The sequence below is a fragment of the Felis catus genome, chromosome A2, assembly GCF_018350175.1.
Source record: "Felis catus isolate Fca126 chromosome A2, F.catus_Fca126_mat1.0, whole genome shotgun sequence".
Lineage (NCBI taxonomy): Eukaryota > Metazoa > Chordata > Mammalia > Carnivora > Felidae > Felis > Felis catus.
In genome coordinates this window covers 32,521,795-32,535,270 of record NC_058369.1, presented here as the reverse complement: position 1 = coordinate 32,535,270, position 13,476 = coordinate 32,521,795, and the positions used below count along the sequence as shown (strand labels likewise).

The 13,476-nt window shown below is 41.2% G+C and overlaps 2 long non-coding RNA genes across 12 annotated transcripts in view; one reads left to right on the top strand and one right to left on the bottom strand.

Annotated features, from left to right (window-relative positions):
* LOC111559434 overlaps positions 1-13,476 on the top strand; it is a 464,969-nt gene that overhangs the window by 118,875 nt on the left and 332,618 nt on the right. For 10 of the 11 annotated variants that reach the window (XR_006593861.1, XR_006593869.1, XR_006593870.1 and 7 more), the window contains 2 exons: positions 9,537-9,805; positions 10,682-10,780. This is a non-coding gene — a long non-coding RNA (uncharacterized LOC111559434). The remainder of the gene's footprint in view (positions 1-9,536; positions 9,806-10,681; positions 10,781-13,476) is intronic. The other variant, XR_006593863.1, reaches the window with a different exon arrangement.
* On the bottom strand, positions 6,079-13,140 carry LOC123383738. Its single transcript, XR_006593875.1, has 2 exons — positions 11,349-13,140; positions 6,079-9,313 (listed from the first exon to the last, which is right to left on the bottom strand). It is a non-coding gene; the product is annotated as an uncharacterized LOC123383738 (long non-coding RNA).

Below are 13,476 nucleotides of genomic sequence, written 5' to 3'. Positions count from 1 at the left end.
CAAAAGAATGCATTGCAGGGTATTACCCATTCTAGACTTATTCCCCCTGAGAAACTGTCTCCTGAAAGACTTTTGACATGAATTTTTTTTCACCTGCATATATTTGAGTACATCAGGGAATGAAATATAGATTTTGACCAGCAAAATGATGCATCACATAGGTAGAACACTGATGAAATAATGAACAAAAGCCAAATGCGGAAACCATGAAATAAAGTAGACAGTATCACCAAAAGTCAACTGCCGAAACGATTAACACTCGTTGACCTTGGCTTTCATGAGATTTATGGTCTATAATATTTGTAAGTTGGACTTAGAAGCCGCCTTACCATTTTGACTGGATTCCTATTTAATATAAAAGTCCTGTTTACGTTCATGGATGAATTGTTTCATGATGAAGGAATTAGCTTATATTATAAAGCAGTGTTTCTCAAAGCATAGATTCCAGGTGATAGCACCCAATATTGGTTTTTTTGTTTTGTCTGTTTTAGTTTATTTTTAACCTGTATCTTTGGTTGATTTTGACACAGATGGTATTCACTACCTGTGAGAAAGCAGATAGATTGGTTTCTGAGAACTACAGAAATAAGTTCAAAATGAGTAAGAATGCCAGGCCCTTGGGAATAGGAAGCAGGTGGAATTGGTACTATGGGAATGACATTCAGGTGGAATACTTAGAAGCTTGAGGTATTGTCTGGAATGCTCCAAGTTTGCATCTTCACAAATCCAAAAAGTATAAAATCCACTTGTCCAGACTTTTAGCTTTATTAACTCAACCTCAGTCCACAAGTGCCTCTAAAGAACTGTGTTAATAGAAATACTGAAAAGACTGCTTGTAAGGAATTTGCAGTTGACTTAGAGATATAAGACACCTTCATATGAAGCTTTCAAATATCAGCATGGGCTAGCAGATAATTACTCATTGATGTGTGCCCTCCAAATAATCCATGTAACAGGAATTCAGAAGCAGGAGACATCTGGTCCAGCTAGAGGAGTTAGTGGCCAGCCAGGTCTAACTTGAGGGAATGAATTTAGTGAGCTCTAAAAGAGATGAAGCTTGTATCTAGGAAAAAGGTGAGAATAGGTCATCCCTTGTAGGAACCACAGTACAAATTGTACAGGAAAGCACTGGTGTTTTCATCAGACATTGGTTCTCAAAGGGAGCACAGTCACCAGGAGGCGTTTAGAAATTTGTGTGGATGATTTAGATTGTCACAACTGGGGAGATGCTACTGGCATTTAGTGGGTGGCATCTGGGGGTGCTAGGCATCCTGTTATGAGTGCGATGAACACACAAGATAGGAAATGTACTTGAGTCTTTTATGACTTTCAGATATCCTGCTGGACATTCATTGGGCTGAAAAACCTACATATGATTATCTTAGGTAGATGATAGATGTTAGATGTTAATAGATGGTTTAATATTATTACATTTTCTGGGATTGTAACTACAGAGAGTAGGTTTCAGGGTTTTTCTAAGCATTGTTCACCATTTCAGAAAATCATGTCACTAGTAACAATCCCACTTGTGAAAATTTGGGATTGAGTTTCGCTTTGAGTTTGTAACTGTCATACTCATGGGAACTCCACGCATGTATATGTGAATGTTCTTTAGTTCTCATTTCAAAATGTGTGATGGAAAGGTGTGGGGAAATAGGTTCTACTTATATAAATGGGTTAGAAAAAAGCTTAGGGCGGAAGGCCGCCTCCTTGGGGTGAAATCCCCCAGGCTAGGTATCCAGTTATTGTAATGAGATCACGAGTAAAATTACTTTCCATCTGACGCCAATATACTATTGTGCTTTGATCACAAACTCCACTCGACTCCCCCAGACCCTTTGCTTCTTACACACAGAAGTTAATAATTACTATCTGATTGTTTTCTCCACATTCATGTGTGTTAAGTTCTTGTTTTCCTCACTTTCACCACGTGGGTAATATCTTGTAGGCTCAATAAATACGGAGACGAAACGCCTGCTGGGGGCGTTTGTCTCCTCCTGGACATTAGCGCCTCTCGTATTCATTTCTGCATCTGCTCTCTTGCTGGACAAGGGAGAACTTCATACTTTTACTCTGTGACTGAAAGGGAAAGAATAGACACATTCTGTGAATACTGTAACTTTTCTTAAATCCAAGGTGATTTAATGAAAGTAGGTGAAGCAGCAGTAGGTGTCTTCAATGTAATCGTGCCTGAGTGCTTATATTTTAAAATGTGTTAATTTATCTTCTTCTTTTTAGCAGTCCATTTAAATGAGTTTTCTTTGTTTCTCTTCTATATTATAGTGAGGTGATCTTGTTAATATTTTTCCAATTGTATGTGTACATTGGCTATGTTACCAAATATTTATCATAGAAATGGGATGTAGAGTTTGAGAAGCATAAAAACTCCCAGGTTAAGACATCAAACCCGAGAATTACAAAGGACATGTTGCCTTAAATTCCCTGGGAGTCGGGGGTCAGGGCTGGGGTGGGCATGGAATGGGAGTGAATCTTTGATCACCTTTTGGTCTTACCTTCCTAGTGCCAAAATAAAGTTAGCTCAGATATGTCAGTTTTTAGCCATCTATTTTAACAAGAGGTAGATAGGCCTTTTAATATTTTTGCAATGTTTAAATAACTTAGATACGAATATTTATGCAATAACAGACTTGACCAAGAAAATGGCTCTTAATATAACTTCTTTTTCAGCGTTTTCAGTGGATCAAAATGTTTTCCTCATGTTCGGAAACCATAGCATCAGAGGGGACTCCCCTGAGAAGATTTATCTGAATAAGCCATTTTAGTGATAAGTAAAGAACACAACCCAATAACCTTCCCCCCCACCCCACCACCACAGTTTATGTTCTTAAGCTCAATGGAGTTCCTTTTTCTTCTTTTTACAAACTAAATAATGCTTCCCCCACCGCCTGACAGATGGTTGATGCTTCCCAGAACTCCATGCTTCTCCAGAAACTATTCCTCAGGCACGTCTGAAGATCACTTAAACCAAACTTTGGCAAGACGGAGGAATCTTGTTTCCTCAAAGACATAATGAAATAAGGAAGGCACGAGAGTCGGGTCCCTAACAGTTGGGGCTAGAAGTTGTTCATAAACGGTGTTAGAGAATTGGTGCCAGAGTAAATCCTAGGCCCAGTTTCTCAATATCCGAGGATGGCAGAATGCATCACAGAGGCTTATGAAAGTCCACCAAGAGAAAATAAACTCACTGCTTTTACTTACAAATGAGTTTTCATGTCATTTTAAGAAACAAAAGCCCGAAGCCATAAAGTCAATAATGATTGGTTATGGAAACATGACTTGTGTATTGCTGTTAGGTGTTTAATAAAAAGAATCATCTCAACTCAGTCCCAAAGATCCCCCCGATCATTATTTGAGATGAGTTTCTATTATGAGGGATAAATAACCAGGAAACAGCAAATGCAGTGCTCGTTTTATGCTGGAATTGCAGCCAGATGCCACGTTAGCTGTTCTTGGGCCTGCTGTATCTGGTAAGAAGGGGCTCCTCATGCCACAAATGGAATGCAAGGGAAATAAATAAATGAGTAAAGCTCATCCATGGTGAGCATGCGGTTTGGATTGGTCTGAGAAAAACAGTCAAGTCATTTTCACCTAGGAAATGCTTTTTGTAATGTGATACACCCAGAAATTTCTGTCAAAGAGTCCTTTTAGGATGGCTGCCTGCTGCCGAGTACATGAAATGGACTAACTTGTTTCGGTTTGGGTTTTGGTTTTCTAGGAAGTTGTTTTGGCATCAAGTGAACATTGGCTAACATTTTCAACTGGGCAATAGTCAACAGTATGGTTACGTTTAAGAGCTTAGGCTTTGTAGGCTTAATAGATTTGGGTTTGAAACCACAGGCTTGGGAAAGTGAATGTAAGAGCAATAGCAATGATAACGTTATATCATGAAAAATATTATAAGTACAATTAGAGAAACTAGTACAATGAACTGTCATGTACCCATCACCCAACTTCAGACATTACCAACATTTTGGGCAAGTTCCTTAACCATGTTCTCAGCAGTGAAATGAAAACAGGAACGCTCCTGTCCAAGAGTTCTTATGAGGAATATCATAGCAATAGCATATGCGACTTTTTAGCATAGAGGCTGGCATATAATAAATGCTTTGAAAAGTTTATTGACATTTAAATCAAGAATATTCTTGGGGTGAAGACACTACAACCTATGCTGAGCAGAAGGTAGGATCTTTGTGGTTTTTACTGGTGTTCGGAAGTTCACAGAGCATATAGGCCCTAGGCGTGAAATGATTAGATCTTTTCTTAAAGAAGTAACCCCCAACTAGTGCAGGAATCCAGTGCTTAGCTAACTAGGGCTGTATCTCAGTGAAAATTCCAAATGACTCGTGAAGGGCACATAAAGCTCCATAGGGAGATGAGACTGTCCTTGAAATAACAATAGGTACAATAAAACAACAAGTTTATAGCTAGACGGTCTTACCCTAAGGAAAGAATATTCTTTTTCCTTAGGTCTCTGGGCCACCAGCATGAGATGACCTCACAGTTAAGAACAGTCCTGCCATTTCCTCTTGGCTATTCTCACAGGCCCTTGTGGCAGTGAGTGAAAACATTCTTTTGGAGCCCGAAATAGTTGTTGCACTCAGCGTAGAATGAGAAACTTTTTGCTGAGCTTCGGGATTCAGAATGATTAATTTGCAGAAAGCTCTTGAGGGCCAATTAGATGGGGCTCCCCTGCTTGGAGAGGCGATAGGCAAGACTAGGTTTGGAAGATGAAAAATGAGCCGGGTACCCATGCTGCTTTGCAGAGCAACTAAAAAAAAAGAAAAAAATGCTAGGGAGAGAACGGGGAGCTTCACACTTGATTTGTAGGGATCATTATGACCTGCAAAGAGTCAGCGGACAGGGTACGTAGGTGTAGAAGTTCTTAGATCCAGAACTAGTTTTTACATTTTGTTAGTTAAATTGTAAATGGTAAATTGTAAAGGATGTTAATTTCAAAAGGGGAGTTATACCATAGACCGCATGCTTTTAGGTCTCAGATCTGCCACCTAAACGTCTAGACAAAATTCTTAATCCATGCTAGCTTTAGTGTCCTTGTCTGTGAAATGGGGATGACAATAGTGTCCTTTTCATGAAGTTTTACCAGGGTAAAAGAGATAACACACATTAATGCATGTGCACTGCTTTTATTTATTTATTTTTGAGAGAAACAGAGACAGCGTGAATGGGGGAGGGGCAGAGAGAAGGAAAGAGAGAGGAACCCGGGCAGGCTCCTCGCTGCCAGCGCAGAGCCTGATGCGGGGCTCGAACTCAGGAAACCATGAGGTCATGGGCTGAGCCAAAACCAAGAGTCAGACCCTTACCCGATGGAGCCACCCACGTGGCCCTCTACCCTGCTTTTAAATACGAAAGGAAAAGGTTTACATCATCATTGCAACCATTACTGCTATTCTTCTCATGAGTTTATTGGTGATGCTACAGGATGGAGAACTTTTTCTGAATGACACTTCTGTTGCTATTAACTTGGCACTAGGGGGATAATGAACTGGATGTGAAAATCTCCATGCAGTGATTTTATGGTCTCCTTGTACCAAACTGCAGAAAATCCATGCATAAATCACACCTCTTCTCTCTGGCATCCAATCTGTTGACTCTACTTCTACTGTAAACAGTGAGTCAGTGCTGTATCTGGCAGGATGGGAGTTTAAAAACAACAACAAAGTCTGATTCTTTTGGTTTGATCCTAGCCTCGGGCCCATTACTAAGTAAGTGTTCAGGACTGACTAGTTGAATGAATGAATGAATGAATGAATGAATGATGCACATTTTCAGTGTCTATTTTGGTTCTTTTACCTAGGGAAAAGTACTAGGCCGTGCTTTGTTGTTTTTCTAATGTTTGTTTTATCTGCCTAACCCTAGACAAAATCAGCCAGCTCCCGTAATATATATCCTCCTTGTTTTATAACTCATCTCATTACCTGTTTTTATTTGAATAGAAGCTGAACAGTAAAAACTTGGGAGTATTTAATTTCCAAAAGCAACTCAACAAGCCCCCTTTTAGAAGAGTACAATATTGCTCAAAGAAGACACAATCCATAGTGAATGAATTTAAAAGTGTAATGAATTTAAAAGTTCTTTCAAGGGACCAGGATAGAAAAGCCCAAATACTTGGGAATTAGGGGTGACTTTGGAAACCAGTGCCATCTTGTCCATTTGCATTTCATTATTCCTTCTGTCTGCTGGGCCCACTGCATTCACTATCAAAATGCATTTATTGCTTAATGGGAGTTAAGACACTAAACTGAACAGTTAATCCCTTACAACCATATTTTGAGGTATTTATTCTCATGTTTGTTTTATCCATGAATAAAAAATGAGTCTCAGAGAGGTTGAGCACCTTGTCCAAGTTTACACAGCAGGTAAGCTGCAGAGCCAAGCTGGCTCTGAATCCCAAACTCTTAAGTTTCCTGTTGAGCAAGGACTGATTGGGGCCAGCCAAAATTTTTTTTTTTCCCGTAGACAGTCAGACAGACTCTTCAAGTAGGATAAAGGACTTCTGTGATCTTTAACTTGACATTGTCTTTGCCTTCCCCTGGCCTGATCAGCACATCTTCCCTTGATTATCCATTCTCCGAAGGTGATTGGCCAATGAGAGAACTAAGACCAGGATCTAGGACTTGGCGCTGAGATCTCCTTTGATGAAAATTAGGAGTTGGTAAAATTTTGCAACTATTTTGGGCACCGAGACGACACATACAAAATGAATGTGGTGTTCAATAAAAATGTAATGAGATCAGAAGTCCAGTTGCAGTGGTACGAAGAATAAAGAGAGGTAAAAATGGAAAGTGTGAACTTTTGATTCATCTGACAGTGAACAGGGAGGGGAAATAATGTATTTGAACTGTAAATGGAAAGAGGAGAGATTGAAAATCATAGCAAATAAAGGCTGGGGGTGAGACACCCTCTCCCCACCCCCCAACCCCCGGTTTCAGGTATAGCCTACTCCCCATCTCTTCTCTCTCCCTTCACCAAATCAGCTCTAATCATGGTCACCTCTACCTTCCTAACTCCAATCGATATTCCTTAGTCTTTAGTTTAGTTGACTTCTGAGCATCACTTGCATGACAGCCTACTGTTGCCTCCCTTCCTTGGCTTCAGGGCACAATTCTTCCTGAGTTTTGTCCTATTACTCCTTGTCTCTCTCATGTGTTGGCTCACCTTCCACCCAGAAGTTAAATGTTAGAAGCCCTACACCCTCTACTCTTTTTATTCTAGTTTCCCTCCCTGGTGATCTCATCCACCCCCATAGTTTCATATCACACATATTCTCACATGACTCACAGTTTTATCTCCAGTCTTGATCTCACCACTTAACTCCAGACCCGTACATTAACTGTCTACTTGCCATCTTTTGAATGCCTCAAAGGGACCTCACACTCAGCAAGTCCAAGACTGAGCGCATAATCTTCTCCTCCTGGCCGGGTCCTCATCCAGGGTGTCTCCCGGTGAACAGCAACACTGTCTAGTTGCTCAAGTAGAAGCCAGGAAACTATTCTCTCTCTTAACCCTCATATTCATCACTATGTCCTACTGATTTCATCGTCCTCAATCTCTCTTGAATCTATCTGCTTCTGTCTCACACTCTAGTCCAATCCACAACTCTTTTTTTAGACAACTGCAACATACCTTCTGATTGGTCTGCCTCCATCCACGCTGTCCTCCCTGCAGTATTTTCTTCACCCTGATGCTAGAGTGATTTTTTTTCCCTTCAGATATAAATTGGGTCACATGACCTCCATGCTTCGAATCCTTCAATAATTTTCCATTCTCCTTAGGACATAATCAGAAACCCATGCCCTGGTCTACCAGATGCTGTATAGTCTAAGGCAGTGGTTCTCAAAATATGGTCTAAGAATGCATCGACATCACCCAGGTGTGTGTTTTCAAATTCAAAGTCTACTGTATCAGAAACTCTGGGGATGGGGTCCAGCACACTGTTTTAGCAGGTCCTCCAGATGATTATGATGTGTCTACTCAAGTTTGAAAAACCACTGCTCTAGAGCCTACTTTCCTTTCTGGCCAAATCTGGCCTCTTGCTCTTACTATTCCAGTCTCTTACACCTTTTTTTTTTCTCATTCCCTCATATAGCAACATGTTTCTTTCTACCACAGGACCTTTACACAGCTCTTTTCCTTAGAAGCTTCATCCTCTCCTCCTTCCCTGGTTCATGTCTACTTTTCCTTGAGAACTTAGCTTAAGAAAGCTGATGATGACTAATTCCTCCTAATACCATAGAATGCTTCTGCATAACACTTAAAATAGTTGTATTTATTTTCTCATTTTTCTGGTTATAGATTAACATCTGTCTCCCCCACTAGACTATAAACTCCAAAAGAATTAGGACGGTATCTGGTTTTGCTTGTTGCTGTTTGTAGTATCTGGTAAGAGGATAGAGCCTGTGCTCAGATGAATTTTCCTTTACAGTTTGTGTAAACTGTTCGAGAGCACAGACAGACCGGAGTTCTCATGGTCAGCTTCCAGTGCCTTCTTCCTCTCAAATGGGATACCTACCTCACAGGTTTAGGGGGCCAATGGAGTGAAGTACTATATGGATAAAACCTGGGACACGGCGAAGCACACAAGTCTTTGATAAATGTTAGCTCCGAGCATCGTTATAATTACAACTACACCGTTAATTACCATTATTCCAGTTTCCAAAATCTCCCTTAATCTTAAGGTTAAAGTGTGATGAAAACCAAGTAGAGTGGTTCTTAACAAGAATGCACATTTTAAAATTATAAGATAAAAATCAGGTATCTGTGCAAGGTCTCAATTTTTTTTTCCTCAAAAATTATCTAGCTGCCAATATATTTGCTCCAGGAACTTCCTGTTAGCCTGTTCACTGGTTTCTAAGGCCATTCACTGATTAGGAAATAATTAGGGAGCACCCGTATGTGCCCGTATATACTAGGTTCCGGGGCTGTGTTAGTGCTCACGATGGGCACGGTCCTCATAGAGTTGACAGTCCAGTGGGAAAACTGTTCACCACAGTGACAATAAATGCTATGAAGAAGTACAAGGTCCTACATTATGTGTTTGAACCTAGGAGGCCACCCATAAGCTGGGAGAGGTTTTCTCCTCTCAGCTCACCTTTGACTCACAGGTTGAAGCTGCCTGTGCACAAAGCAGATGAAGCAACTGGAGTACACAGTGGCATATGCAGCAAAACCAATTAGTGAAGTCGATGTTTTCCTCCCGCTCCAAGTCAAACTGGTCTCTGTATGTGCTAATTCTGTGTCGTTCTTATAAACAGGGTTTCCATGAAAACCGGCTCTGAGAGGAACAAAAGGGAAAGGCTGGCCAGGAAGCCTGCATTGTTAACGTGTTTCCCAGGTGCTTGATATGTACACGTAGTGGCTGAGAACTATTCCTCGTTAGGCTCTCTGCCTGATTTTTCTTTGGCTGGCTCTGATTTCTTTACCACCCTGAACACCTGGGGCCAAGACTCCTTTTCATAGCAGTGTGAAAGCAGTCCTTTCTCTTTCTCTTTTCTCAGTTTGGTCCAGGTCTTAATCTTTGAACAGCATCAAATATTCATCGCCTTTGACAAAGCTGGGGTTGGAGGATCCAGGATTTTTCAAAAGCAGGTCTTGCCTTACCATTGGTGATCCAGTGAGCCTTTCAGCAAGACTGACTCTAAATCATCCAGGCTCAATTAGTTTATTTCAAAGAAATATCCAGGTGTTGTTTGACCTTCAAACATATGGACTGCTGGAGTAAATGAAAGGCCTGCCTGTTCCCATAATGCCGAGGGAACTGGATGGGGTAATTCTTTTTCATATTCCCTGAGTTTTGTAGAGGGATTATTAGGTTTGGGTTAAGTGAGTTATTTACTTTAGCAACCGCTCAGCGGTGGGCTGCATTTGCCTTGCTGAGGGAACAGCCAGGTGTGAGCTGTCACTAAGCACCAGTAAAATAGTGAGAGGTAGGGAGAGGGATTGGGCCACGGACGTAGTGCGTGAGCTCCGAGATTTGGGGGAAACAGCCCGGGGCACAACCAGAGGCAATAAGGTGGGTGTCTAGCCGAGCTTTGTGTCCAGGGCTTAGCAAGTTTCCGTAGCAGGACAGAATGGGTCCTGGGGGTCTTGCCTTTTTGCCTTTTCCCGGCACAGGGGGTGATTGCCATCCCCAGACTCCTGACTTAATACCCTAAGGTTTTCTTTCGGAGGGTATTCTATCTGGAATTGTCAGAACTTGGTGCAAAGGCCTGTTTTTGCAGCCTTAACAGTTTCTAAGAACTGGGGCAGTGTTGCAAATAATCGTCCCGTAGCCAGGAGCATGGTTTTTGGAATTAGAAAGACCCCGTTTCAAATCACGGTTCATCCTGTTTGTTAGTTGGATGACCTCAGACAAGTTACTTCTCTGAGCCCCGGTTTTCTGGAGATGGAGCTGTTAATTCTTTTTTGAGCCGTTCACAAAGTATGTTTTAAAAGTATTTCAGTACACATCCAACCAAAAAAGGATTTAATGGTCAAATATACTTGGAAAACCCTTTAGACTTTCTTCTTCTCTCTGGGATTTGATCGTGCATATTGTCAGATTAAAGGCTCTGAGAAGCTCCGAAGGTAACAAACCTGTTTAACTTAGTTTCATCCAAAATGTCAAAATATATTTGAGTTCATGAACTTTTTTCTTTTGTAGAAAATAGGAGCGGTGTTTCATGAAATACAGATGACCTCATAGGATTGTTGTAAGATTTAAGAATTTAAAATGAATGCTTCCCGTCATGTCTGGCCCAGAGTAAGTACTCAATAGTAGTATTACAGTCATATGATTATTATTAATGAGGGATTTTGGTTTCCAAAACAGAAAACTCTAAATATGATATACCTGATTTTTTTTTTTTTTTTAATCACAGGTACTTTATCAGTGTTTGCCGGCTGGAAATGTACAGATTTCAGCTGTCAGTTATGGGTAGAGGTTGAAGTTTATTGAGTGCCTACCACATGTCTGGGCATCCATTAGGTTCTTTAACCAAATTATCACTACATTTAATGGCCACACCTGCTCAACAAAGTAGGTATTATTCTTCCATTTGTAAATACCAAAGTTGAGGCTCAAGGATGACACGTGACCTGCCCAAGTTGTGTAGACACCCAGTCGTGAAATGGGAAATTTGGCTTGTATTTGTTTTCCTCAAAGCCCTTTATTATTCTCAGTGGGTATTCTACAAATCAGGGATCTGGAGGAAATTTACAGTAGTCTACCTGAAATCAAACACTTGACCAACGTGAGGTGATGCGGGACTCAATACTTTGGGAAAGTCCCATTCCAACCCTACCAAAAATCTTGCCTGTATGGGATTCACCTTGTTCTGCCGCTTTGAAGCCTTGCATTTAATCCCTGTGCCCAAAGCACTTCCCCTGTATCTTCTCCCTCGGCTAGCTCTCATTCACTTATCAGTCCTTTTCCTTGTCTGCCTCCCCATCCTGCTGAGCAGGAGGCCAGCATTGTATCCCGAGCACATAACACCTTGTGTTCCGTAGATATTTACAGGTAAGTGAATGATGTCGTTTCAAGACTGGTTATTTCTGCCCTAGAGTCGTAAAGAAAAGGAAAATAAGGTTATTATCTAATAAGCACCATCTCTGTGATATATAAGAGTCCCAGAACATGGTTTCATGGAGTTTTTGGCAATAACATTGAAAATTTCTGTGTAGAACGATGCCGGCCCCTAAACTGTAAGGAAAGCTTTGGGCCACAGGGGAGATTGTTGAAAATGGCAGCCTAATTTTGCCTGAGTCTTGAGGGTGTCCACAGAACGGTGCACAGCTCTGCAGGTTCAGAAACTGTCTTTTTCACAGAACTGTATCTTGACGAGAGGGTGGTGTTTGTGACGCCGCTCAAAGAAACCAATTCACGTGAATGCTACTCAGTTATAATGGTTACTGTCTGTGGTGACTTCTTTTACCACGCTGTGTCCTAAGCACATCTCACGTGTTACCTCTCGTTTTCCTGGTATTTCTTTAAAGTACTGGTTAGTATTTGCGTTACAAACGAGAGGGCATGGCATAAGCCCTGAGAAGTTTTGCCACTTGCCCAAGACCTGTAGCTAGAGAGGGGCAGAGCAAGAAGTTAAATTCAGGTCTGTCTCTGAAGCTCATTTTGCCTCACGGGGCTACGTGGTCATCCAAGATGGGAGCTCTCTCCCTCTTCTTTTTATGGGAGTTGCATTGTCAACGTAATTGGTACTGGACATGAATGAATAAGTTGTCTCTGAAAACTATCCTTGTGAGAAGGATACACACTGACCTTAAACTAAAATTCAAGGCAAATGTTCCTTTAAAGCTTTGTCCGCTCGGCTTAATCATGCTACCGGCTCATCGTCCTCAATGCCAAGAACATTTTGATGGTGATAACAAGGAGCAGTTGTTAATACCTGAACATCTATTTCGGTGCTTAATTCTGAATTCATCCTTAGCCTTTGAAATCAAATTCTCCTTATGTTCCATTTCTTTGTTTGAGAGTACCTCATCTTAGGCTTGTTTTAGTTTGACATTAATTACACTTTTGCACGCAGAGAGTAACCCTGGTTTTGAGAGCCTGACTAACTTTCTCAATGGTTGAGGGATTATTTCCTGCAAAGATTTCCATGGATGAATTCTTTGATGCATTTTATTTTGATCTTACCTATTTCAGGGCATATCTGGAAGGCAAGGAAGAGCTGGGAAAATTGATTTTCTTGAGCCCATCCTCAAAGACTGGCATATTTTCAGTTATGTATTAGGGTAGTATATTGATGAGATCATTGTTTTGGTTCAAATGACCAAGTACTGGGGAAGCAACACTAAAGCAAAGGGCGTATATGTTCAGTATATGCTGGAAAATTATCTCCAGGTGATGGGAAACTAGAAGAGGTAACCAAAGCCTGTGACCATTTGTGATACTAACTCCTCACTTGCAAATGCCACAGCCTCTTAATGTTGGAAACTAGTGATGCTGCCACCTGGTTGTGACAATTACAGGCCCCCTGGCACAGGGCAGGGCACACAGCATAGAATCAACAAGGGTGATAGATAGTCTCTCCATTTCAATTGCAATGAGATGATCTTTTTTTTTTTTTTTTGAGATGATCTGTTTTAAAAAAAATTATTTTACTTTTATTTGGGGGGGGGTAGAGAGAGAGCGAGCCTGCGAGCATGGGAAAGGGGCAGAGAGAGAGAGAGAGAGAGAGAGAGAGAGAGAGAAAGAGAATCTTAAGCAGGCTCCATGCTCAGCAGAGAGCCGGATATGGGGCTTGATCCTACAACCCTGGGATCATGACCTGAGCCAAAATCAAGATTTGGGTGCTCAACCTACTGAGCCACGCAGGTACCCCAAGGTGATCTATTCTAATTTGGCTTCTATTTCCCAAAGGTATAATTGGATACTTGGGGCTCTTTATGATTAACTGTATAGGGGCCAGTTCCTGAAAGAGTAGTCATCTCCAGGCCTCT